This window comes from Hylobates moloch, unplaced genomic scaffold (assembly GCF_009828535.3).
Source record: "Hylobates moloch isolate HMO894 unplaced genomic scaffold, HMol_V3 SCAFFOLD_8, whole genome shotgun sequence".
NCBI classification, from domain to species: domain Eukaryota; kingdom Metazoa; phylum Chordata; class Mammalia; order Primates; family Hylobatidae; genus Hylobates; species Hylobates moloch.
In genome coordinates, this window is record NW_026652283.1 from 67,051,194 (window position 1) to 67,062,291 (window position 11,098).

Here is an 11,098-nt window from a genome sequence, read left to right on the forward strand (position 1 = left end):
ACTTGTAAAAGCTCTTTGATAATTGAAGAAGTTTAACTTTTTACCATTTGTTCTGCAAACACATTTTTCCAGTTTGCTATTAATCTTTTGACTCTTTATGGCATTTTTTTTCTCATACAGCGTTTTGAAATGTTTATATGGTTGAACATGTTAATTTTGTTTCTTATTGGCTTCCGGATTTTGTTCTTATTTAAAGCAGGCTTTCTCACCACAGATTATAAATTCTTTTGGAACTTTTATCTTTTTTTAATGTTTAAATCATTGATCCAGCTGGAATTTATTTTGGTGGAGAGGAATGTTTACTTTTAACTTTGTAGGTATCTAAAATTATTTGAGTTTTCTAAAATGAGCAAGTGTTCCTTCTATAAAAGTGCCAGTAAATGAAAACAGATGAATGAAATGAAAAGATAAGGCATAATAACTCACAGGACAAAGCCTAGAGACAGAAAGACGAGGTAAGAGGTATTTTAATCATCTCAGTTGGGCTATTCATTCAATACATTGACCACCTATTATTTGTCAGGCCCAGTGCTAGATCCCAAAGACATAATAAGGGCCTGGATTGAGAAACTGACAATGGTAATGAGGATGAGGAGAAGAACTGATGGAAGTGTTTTAGCCCATAGAATGATCACCATGGCAACGGGAGCCTGAATCATCACTATGGAGACACAGTGCTTCAGATTATGACTAGAGGGATAGTGTCATTTTGTCAGTGAAAATTTCGAAAAAGGTAAACAGGTATGTTGCAGATGTTTCAAAATAACACTATTACTTGCCAAATCGAGGTTAGTGCCCTGCTTTTTCCCACTGTTCTGTTTGGGAAGACTAGAGACAAAATAATTCACAAATAACATAGATTAAGACAAGCACAAGCTTTATTTGGTCATTTCTGCTCATGACTGCACCAGATAAGAACAGCCTTTCATTCAAAGACGTTAGCATCCAATATAACACACATCACATATATGGCCCAGTGTCCTGGACCTCTGATCCCCAGGCTGCTTGGTTGTTTGGAGGGACTACTCATACATTTCTTCCCTGCAGCAACCATGAAGACCTCTGTCCAACACTTATGGCCTAAGAGAAACACATATATCTGGGAGTGAGACTTGGTTTTAATGGGGAATTTGATTAGGGATTGAATTATTTGATTATTGCCAATATGTGGCAAACGTGACTTGCTTAATGAGTACAGCTGAGGCCGCATTCATCATTACGTCCAAATAATAATGTCTCTTCATCCCTCCCTCTGCACACAGAACTTCCAGCCTCACTTTCAGGGGCACTGAGAACTTTGGCAGTCATGGCAGCTGAAGGGGTTCACACAGGCTTTAGGTCAGTCTGTAACAGCACTGTGTTTCTACCACTGCCTGGCTCTGGTCACTGCTCACGCCACTGCCAACCCTGTCCTGCAGTGTCCAGCCACCATGTAGGCCTAAACAAAGTGACTGCTTCCCTTTTATCTGTTCACCTTTAGGCTCTTCCCTAATTCCCTGTGCACAACTTAAAGTAGATTGTCACATTAGGTGTGAATTTTATTTATTTATTTATTTTTTATTATTTTTTTAATTGAGATGGAGTCTCACTCTGTCACCCAGGCTGGAGTGCAGTGGCGGCACAATCTCTGCTCACTGCAACCTCTGCCTCCCTGGTTCAGGCAATTCACCTGACTCAGCGTCCTGAGTACCTGGGATTACAGGTGTGCACGACCACACCCGGCTAATTTTTTTTTGTTTTTTTTTTTAAGTAGAGACGGGGTTTTACCATGTTGGTCAGGCTGATCTCGAACTTTTGACCTTGTGATCCGCCTGCCTCGGCCTCCCAAAGTGGTGGGATTACAGGTGTGAGCCACGGCGCCCAGCCAGGTGTGAATTTTCTTAAAGCTTCGGGATAGCCAAAGGGAAACTTATAGCTGGTTACCAGATGAGACTGCTTTGGGGAACAAGGCCCAGGCTCAACCACCTCCATGTGACTGAGGCCAGTTTACATCCATCTTGGAATGCCCTCAACAAGAATCTATAACTTTTTATAAAATGATTCTGTAAAATTGGTTTCTGATTTGAGCCTAGCAAACATCTTGGAATTTGCTTCCTTTAATTCAGTGTACTTAACGTCTAGGCTCTCCAGGAATGTATGGGGTTCCCAGCCCACAGGGGTCCTCTGCCCTGGCTGATGCGGTAGGTGCCCTGTGCCTATTAGCCTACCACATAGGTGCCCTATTGCTTATTAAATAGGGTGTAGGGGGAAAACTATGAGGAATGGTTGCCCATTAGAATCTCTGGAGGGCTTTGAAAAATACTGATACCTGGGTTCCATTCCCCAGACATTCTAATTTAATAGTTCTGGGGAATGCCCAGGGCATGGAATTTCTAAAAATTCTCCCAAGTGATTCTAACACCAAAGTTGAGAACCACTGCTCTTATGAAAGCTATTGTAGGGTGAATTAAATAGAAATAATCTGTTCAAGCAAGCAAAGTCCAGTAATCTCCTTTGGTTATATCAGGCTCCAGAAATGATGGGCAGGCACTGCATGTTTTCTGTAGTCCCCCTTGAGCTCTCCATAGCAACCAGATGGAATGGATTCCATTGTCCTGGCCTGGTTGGTTCCACGCTATCCCCTACATGACATGGAAATTGTTGGAATAGACTAGACATTAATTTATGTGGACATGTTAAGTGTTTCATAAATGTTTCCTAACATTATTATTATCTGGTGAGAAGCTGGCTCTGCTGGGCATTAGAACACACACACACACAGTTCCTTCTTTCCAGTGTCCTCTTTTCTGCACATAGTGGAAAAGGTTGAGGCTCCTATTATTGGCATTCTGCAAAAACTTGCCATGCAGGCCCAAAGCAATACAAGTACTTTGAAGTTTGAGGCTACCCAGCAGCCCATTATATCTAGTAGTGACCACCATTTACTATTTTGTATTGGGTAGGCATCCCTCAGGTTGAAATCACTGCCATGGAAGCAGCCAAATTTCATGACCCTGGTTTACACCAGCTATCACCCTCTTCACAGGCAAATGGAACATCACAGGCTTCCAACAGATTCTAATAATGCAGAAGTAGAAAAGGGCATACTTCTGGAATTTTTGGTTTGAAGTTGCAAGCCCCCCAAATCCTACTAGGAAACAGAGCAAAGCCAGCCAGCTGGGTTAGGATCTACCATAAAGGTACAGTTCCACAAAGTCCATTTTAAATAACACATGGAAATTGCAGTAGTCCTAGTTTCATGTTGGTGAGGCCTGCCTCATCTTCCTGAACTGGGGTCAATCATTCAGATACTATTTTCTAGGTTTGTACTCTACAAAACAATTGGTAACTTGGGGAAAGCAACAAACTCAGGTATCATATATTTGTAATCTAAAAAGACAGGGCTGGGTACAGTGGCTTACACCTGTAATCCCAGAGCTTTGGGAGGCCGAGATTGGCCAATTGCTTGAGCCTAGGAGTTCAAGACTACCCTGGGCAACATAAAAGGTCCCCTCATCTCTACAGATGAAAAAAAAAAAAAAACAACTGGGCATGGTGGTACACACGTGTAGTCCCAGCTGCTTGGGAGGCTGAGGTGAGAGGCTCACTTGAGCCCTGGAGGTCGAGGGCTGCAGTGACCCATGATTGTGCCATTGTGTTCCAGCCTGGGCAACAGAGCAAGACACTGTCTCCAAAAAAAAAAAAAAATCCATCTCTATAAAAAATAAAATTAACCAGGTGACAGAGCAAGAGGAGGAAGAGGAGGGGAAGGAGGGAGAGGAAGAAAAAGAAAACAAAAAAGATTATTCTGCCTAAATCTCTTACCTATCTGATGTGCATCTAATGAGGACAGTGCAGCCTATAGAGGGGGGTTCTCTCAAAATGTGGGTGCAGGGCATGCATGAGCTCCATCCCCACAGTGTGCAGAAATCATGGAGCTGCAGGGAGGTGTAGTAGAATGTGGATGGTTGAAAGGATGGCATCAGCTACATTGGTTGGAGGGCATCAGGGAGTTTTCAGACCATTCCAGCTTGTCTCAGATGAAATCTTTGGGAAGAAATGGACAGGGGCACTTACACTAGAGTAAGCAGTAGAACATGGTAGCTAGTGTATGAGTTCTGGAATGGGGCTTTCTGGGCTTATGTCCAACTCTACTAGATGTTACTAGATGTGTAACTGTGGGCAAGTTTCTTAACTCTCTATGACTTAGTTTATCTCCCTGTAAAATGGGAATAACAATAATAGTACCTACATTGTGGGGGTTGTGGCAAGGATTTTAAAGCATTGCCAAAAAACATATTCAGTACAATGCTTGGCGGATATTAAGTGCTCACTGGAGTTAACATATTTTTGTGCTTATTGTGACAAAATGGTCTCTGGTGTCAGTGAGATCTAGGTTCCAGTCTTAACTCTGCCACTTCCTGTGTAACCTAGAGCAACTGAACTTTCCTGAATCTCAGTTCCCTCACTTATGGCCTGGGGATAGCAGCAATTCAAACTTCACTGGATTATGATTTGGGCGTAAAGTAGTAGACCCACTTCCTAGCAGGTAGTTCGTACATATCAGCTGTTGTTATTTCCTAGAGCCTGATGAGAAAGAGCTCACAATGGGTTGCACTCTACTCTCTTCCTCATTCAGGACCCAAGGTAGGGGGTGGGGCGGGGGAGAGGGTAAACTCTACAGGGGGCCTCTGTATGCCCTGCCTTTACACTCAACTGCTCTCAGGCCCCTTTGGTCCGCAGCTCCCAGGTTGTCTCCAAATGTGACAATTCGTCAATTTCTTCCTGTAGGTAACAACCCTGCCTGTAATATGGCAGTGATTTTGAGTCTATCCCTGCCATTATTGGAGGGTCTGAAAGTCGCACCTTTGGATAACCCCAAAGGGCAGTCCAAGGGGCAGGACTTCCCAGGGTCCGTAGAAGGAATGCACAAGCGTCAGGTGGCCACCAGAGACCTGCTGCCGGTGGCCAAGGGTATCATCCCGGGCCGAGGTTCCAGGCTGGGACGCGGAGGCCCACGGCCCTCCTTGGGATCCCTGGCATCCTGGAGGAAAGGTGAGGGCGCATCACCCCCTGGCGGCAGCCGGGCAGACTCCAAAGCGGCCGAGGTGGTGCTGCGCGCCGCGCCGTCTCTTCTTCCTCTAGCGAAGGCAAGCGATGCTGCTGCAGGGACATTTCGCTCGCGCCGGGGGCCAGCTCTGCATTCTCGCTTCGTTTCTCGGACAACAGCAGCTTTAGTGCTAAGAGCAGCACTGTGCCGCCCGCCCATCCCGCCCCCAAAGCCAACTAACCCTCCCACACTCGCTTTCTGCAGGAGGCGGAGTTTTCAAGCTGAGAGGCCGTGAGCGCCTAGAGTTGGGTGACCGCAGGGAAAGTCCTTCCTGAGGGACAAGGGCCGCCCGCGCCGCCAGAGCAGGTGAGTTCTTGAACTTGAGAGAGCCTAGGACGCACCTGGGCAGGTGCCTGGGTGGTGGCCCTTGAGAGTCAACATAAGTCAACGAGGCCAGGACCGAACCAGCCGGCCTGAAAGTGCGCGATGTCCTTCCTTCCTGTCCAGTGTGAGTGGGCATTGTCCAATCTGTTGAGTGCTTGACTAGAACAAAAAGAAAGAGGAAAGGCCAATTCTCTCTCTTGAGCTGAGACATCGTCTCCTTCTGCTCACTGCCCATGGTTTGGGGCTTCCTACTCCTTAGCCTTAGGAGTGCAGGACTTATATCCGTGTCTTCACCTTCCCGCAGTCGCCTCCATTCCTCGGGCCTTTGGACTAGGACTGAATTATACCACTAGCTTTCCTGATTCTCTAGCTTGCAGATGGCAGATGGTGGGACTTCTTAGCTTCCATAATCTCATGAGCGATAATAAACACACACACACATACATTTTTTTCTATTCGTTCTGTTTCTTGGCAAACTGGGAATAGAGGGTGACTTTCCAAATGTACAGCAAATATCATACTTCCTGGTGAAATGTGAGAAGGAGTGCCATGAAAGCCAGGTGCTCTGCCAAGAGGCCCACCGTGAGTACCAATGCTCTGCATGCAATGGAAGTTCTGGTCTTGACCTGTTGAATACTGTTGCCACTAGCCACAGGTGGTTATTTAAATTTAAATTGAATTAAAAATTCAATTCCTGAGTCTCACTAACTGTATCTCAAGTGCTAAATAGCCATACATGGCTGCCGTATTGGAGAACCCACCTATAGGACATTTCTATCATTGTAGAAAGTTCTATTGGACAAAGCTGGTCTAGCCAACACAAAAACCAAAAAATGAAAAAAGAGGCCTAAGGGTTGGAAAGAAAAAGGCAAGTTTTTCCTAATCTGTAGACAGTATGATTGTCCACATAGAATATCTAAAAAAAATCTGCAGGTAAACTATTAGAAATAATAAAGGAGTTTAGCAATGTCAGTATACACAAGATAGGCATAGTAACAGCTATGACATACTGACTGTTACTACACATTTGGCACTATGCCAAGGCTTTCATGTACTCTTACATGTTACAATAATTTAATTTTTACAAGAACCCTGAAGTAGCATTACTATTCCTACGTTGCAGATGTGGAAACTGAGGCAGAGTGATTAAGTAACTTGCTCAGAGTCACACAGCTAAATTAGAAGAAGCCAGGATTCAAACCTCAGGCAAACCAGCTCTGTAGTTTGCACTTTAACACCATGCTATTTTGCCTCCATTGCATTCTGAAGTCCCAACAAACCAAATTAGACAACATAATAGGAGGCTGGGCATTGTGGCTTATGCCTATAATCCCACCACTTAGGGAGCCCGAGGTGGGAAGATCATTCGAGCCCAGGAGTTCTAGACTATCCTGGGCAGTATAGGGAAACCTCATCTCAACAAAATAATTTAAAAATTGGCTGAGTACGTTGGTGCGCACCTGTAGTTCCAGCTACGCTAGATGGAGGCTGAAGTGGGAAGATCACTCGAGCCTGGGAGAAGGAGGTTGCAGTGAGCTGAGACTGCGCTACTGCATTCCAACCTGGATGACAGAGCTAGACCTTGTCTTTTAAAAAAAATGTCTTCACAAGAACAACATTTGTAAAAGAAATTAGGCATAATGCTCACAAAAGATGCAAGACTGAGCGCCTTACTTTGGGGAAAGTCCTGGCTCTCAAGGATAGAGAATGCTGTTTGGTATAATTGTGGCTGTAATTCCAGACAGTGAACCACCTCCTACATTTCCACCAACAAATCTGGCCAAATCTTCTGAAATTCATTTATCAAGCTCCTTCCCTGGGGTCAGATTTTTCAGGGCAACACCAGACAGCAATTCATCTTTCTGGATCAGCACTTGCGGCTTTCCCTCCTTCCAGAGGGTGATATCAGTAGCCTATTCTTCATCCAGGATAGTCTTGCTATGTTAGTAGCAACTTCAGTGACAGTGCATCAGTTTGGAATCTCTACCTGCCCAGAGTGCCAAAGATCTCTCCAATGCTTTACCTTCATTACTATACACACATTTTTTTTTTTTTTTTTTTTAGCACTGTAGAGAAGCTCTTATCCACATTCTAAATAGTGATCAAAGGCTTCAAAATTTCCAAATTTTATTTGGCTACGTGGTTACAGAGGTCTGAAGGGGTTCTTTTCCAAATCTTTCTAAACATGAAACTTCTAGCCTCCACAACTGTTGGATAATGTTTCAATTGTTTAAGCCACTTAGACTGTGGTATTTTGTTGTAGATGTCTGAATGGACTAAGACAAGTACCTATAAAACTTAAGAGGGTCTTAAGCTGGGGCTCATGGTAGAACTGTGTCCAATAAAATTGTTCTAAATGTAATCCTATGTTTTTTATGCATTAAAACATTATTCTTAGAAGGACTCCAAAGGCATCACCAGACTGGCAGTGAGATCCATGGCATTGAAAGAAAAAGGATTAAGAACCTCTTTACCTCCTTCCATCAGGTGTAAAATAAATAGATGTGGTATCAGGGCAAGATGACTCTCAACTTATTTTCAACCATAAATTTTACAAGGGCCTAACATATTCCATGTTTATAACCTTTAACTATATTAAAATCTGTAGACTGATGCAGATATAGAGGAGGAAAACATTACATAGAATTTTCTAAAATATTTAATTCCAGCACACATTTATGTTGAGTTTGAGCCACCATGTACCATAGTACAACCATAAGTACAGGTACCATATGGATAGTTAGCATATGCATGTACCTTATGTACCACAGCATACATATAAGTATTACAAATTACAGCAAATGTTATAAGTTCAACAAGAAAATTGAATATATGATTAATAATATTTTAAAGCCAAACTGTAAGAGTCCTTCCAGTAAAGAAGAGCTGCTGATGTCTGAAATGGAAACAACTTGCACATTTGCTGACAGTGCTTAGAGAAGGCTAATGAGTCAATGGTAATGGGTAAGTGGAGTAAGAAAATCAATCAAATATTTTTGCTATGCTAGGCCCTGGCCACTGCAAAGAAGGAGTCTATGATTTATTAAAAAAACTAAATAAACTAAATCTAAATATCATATCTTGTATAAAGACAGAATAATAACTATATAATCTCCAGAGCTGGAACATCTCAGAACTCCTTCAACATCAAATCCCAATGTCAATCCAAAAGACAAGTGTTGGCGACAATGGGGAGAAATTGAAATCCTTGTACACTGTTGGCAGAAATGCAAAATGGTGCAGCCACTATGGAAAACAGTGTAGGGGTTCCTCAAAAAATTAAAAATAGAGTTACCATATGATCTAGCAATCCCACTTCTAGGTATTTATCAAAAAGAATTAAAATGAGCGTCTCGAAGAAATATTAGCATTCCTATGTTCATTGCAGCACTATTTACAATAGCCAAGATGTGGAAATAACAAAATGTTCATTGACAGATGAATGAATAAAGAAAATGTGGTGTGCGTGTGTGTGTGTGTGTGTGTATACACAATGGAATACTATTAGCCTTAAAAAGGAAGGAAATTCTGCAATATGTGACAACATGGATGCATCTTGAGAACATTATGCTAAATGAAATAAGCTAGTCACAGAAAGACAAATACTGCTGCATGACTCTACTTATATGGGTATCTAAAATAGTCAAATTTATAGACTCAAATAGTGGGATGGTGGTTACCAGAGACTGGTGAGAGGGGAAATGAGGAGTCACTAATCATAAACTTTTAGTCAAGCAACATGAATAGACTCTAGAGATCTGCTGTGCAACGCTGTACCTGTAGTCAATAATAATGTATTGTGCACTTAAAAATTTGTTAAAAGGGGGGCTCAGCGTGGTGGCTCATGCCTGTAATCCCAGCACTTTGGGAGGCTGAGGCGGGCAGATCATGAGGTCAGGAGATCAAGACCATCCTGCTAATATGGTGAAACCCCGTCTCTCTACTGAAAATACAAAAAAAATTAGCTGGGCATGGTGGCACATGCCTGTAATCTCAGCTACTCGGGAGGCTGAGGCAGAAGAATCTCTTGAACCCAGGAGGCAGAGGTTGTAATGAACTGAGATCGTGCCATTGCACTCCAGCTTGGGTGACAGAGCAAGACTCTGTCTCAAAAAAAAAAAAAAAAATTGTTAGAAGGGAAGATCACGTATTATGTGTTCTAACCACAATTAAAAAAAGAAATCCTAATGTTAAAAGACCAGTGCTTAATAAAATATAGAATAAGAATGGGAAAAATTAAGGAGGTACAGGCCAGGCTCTCATAAATATGTAAGTAAACTGGCTATGAGAATACACTTTTTAGAGGGTTTTCCTTTGTTTGTACAGAATTATATTTATGAAGGAAAAAGTTGTATAGAAACAGGCAGTATATATGAATAATACCAGCAACCTTCAGTTATCTATCTAATGAAATGGAAAAAGATATGGATAATATAAAGGAAATTTTATTTTATGTAAGTGGAGAATACATATACATATTTATACACATGATCCATATACTTGGAGAAATATTCATAAATACTTAGATGTCAGGTAAGGTTGGATCCTCAGATGTCTGTTCTCAGCAACTTATTGAGTTGACTCTACTAGTTACTCTCAAACCAGCTTGCAACCAGCTGGATGATCCAAAAAAAAAAACAAACAAAAAAAAACTAGACTAAACATTTGTCAAGTTCCTTGCTCTTTATAAAGCAGTTTGACACATTTTCTCTGAAGCTATTTATTAGTTGCACTATGCATTGTACAAATATTGCTATACGTAAAAGATTTAGAATTAGTTTCTTTAAAGTAACCTTCCAAATTACAAGTGGTTTTAATATTCATTTCCTTTCAAAAAAATTAGTTTTTTAAAGTCGAGGTCTCAATCTGTTGCCTAAGCTGGAGTGCAGTGGTGCTCTCATAGCTCACTGTAGACTTGAACTCCTGGGCCCAAGCAATCCTCTCACTTCAGCCTCCCCAGTAGGTGGGACTACAGGCATGTGCCACCACCCCCGATTTGGTATTCATTTATAATATTGTGTTCGGAATCGGTTCCTTCTGGCGGGTTCTTGGTCTTGCTGACTTCAAGATGAAGCTGTGGACCCTCGTGGTGAGTGTTACAGTTCTTAAAGATGGTGTGTCCGGAGTTTGTTCCTTCAGATGTTCAGATGTCTCCTGAGTTTCTTCCTTCTGGTGGGTTTGCGGTCTCGCTGACTTCAGGAGTGAAGCCGCAGACCTTCGCAGTGAGAGTTACAGCTCATAAAGGTAGTGTAGACCCAAAGAGTGAGCAGCAGCAAGATTTATTGTGAAGAGCACAAGAACAAAGCATCCACAGCACAGAAGGGGGCCGGAGCAGATTGCCTGCTGGCTAGGGTGGCCAGCTTTTATTCCCTTATTTGGCCCCGCCCACATCCTGCTGATTGGTCCATTTTACAGAGTGCTGATTGCTGCATTTACAAACCTTTAGCTAGACACAGAGTGCTGATTGGTGCGTTTTTACAGAGTGCTGACTGGTGCATTTACAAACCTTTAGCTAGACACACAGCACTGATTGGTGTGTTTTTAGAGAGTGCTGATTGGTGCGTTTACAAATCTTTAGCTAGACACAGAGTGCTGATTGGTGGGTTTACAATCCTTTAGTTAGAAAAGTTCTTCAAGTCCCCACCCGACCCAGAAGCTCAGGTGGCTTCACCTCTCAGTATTACA

The 11,098-nt window shown here is 42.5% G+C and overlaps 1 long non-coding RNA gene across 1 annotated transcript; it reads left to right on the forward strand.

The window, feature by feature from the left end:
* The first annotated feature begins 3,031 nt into the window (after positions 1-3,031).
* Positions 3,032-7,930, forward strand: LOC131384015 (uncharacterized). The gene is made up of 3 exons (XR_009214480.1): positions 3,032-3,179; positions 5,294-5,395; positions 7,812-7,930. It is a non-coding gene; the product is annotated as an uncharacterized LOC131384015 (long non-coding RNA).
* Positions 7,931-11,098: the final 3,168 nt, after the last annotated feature.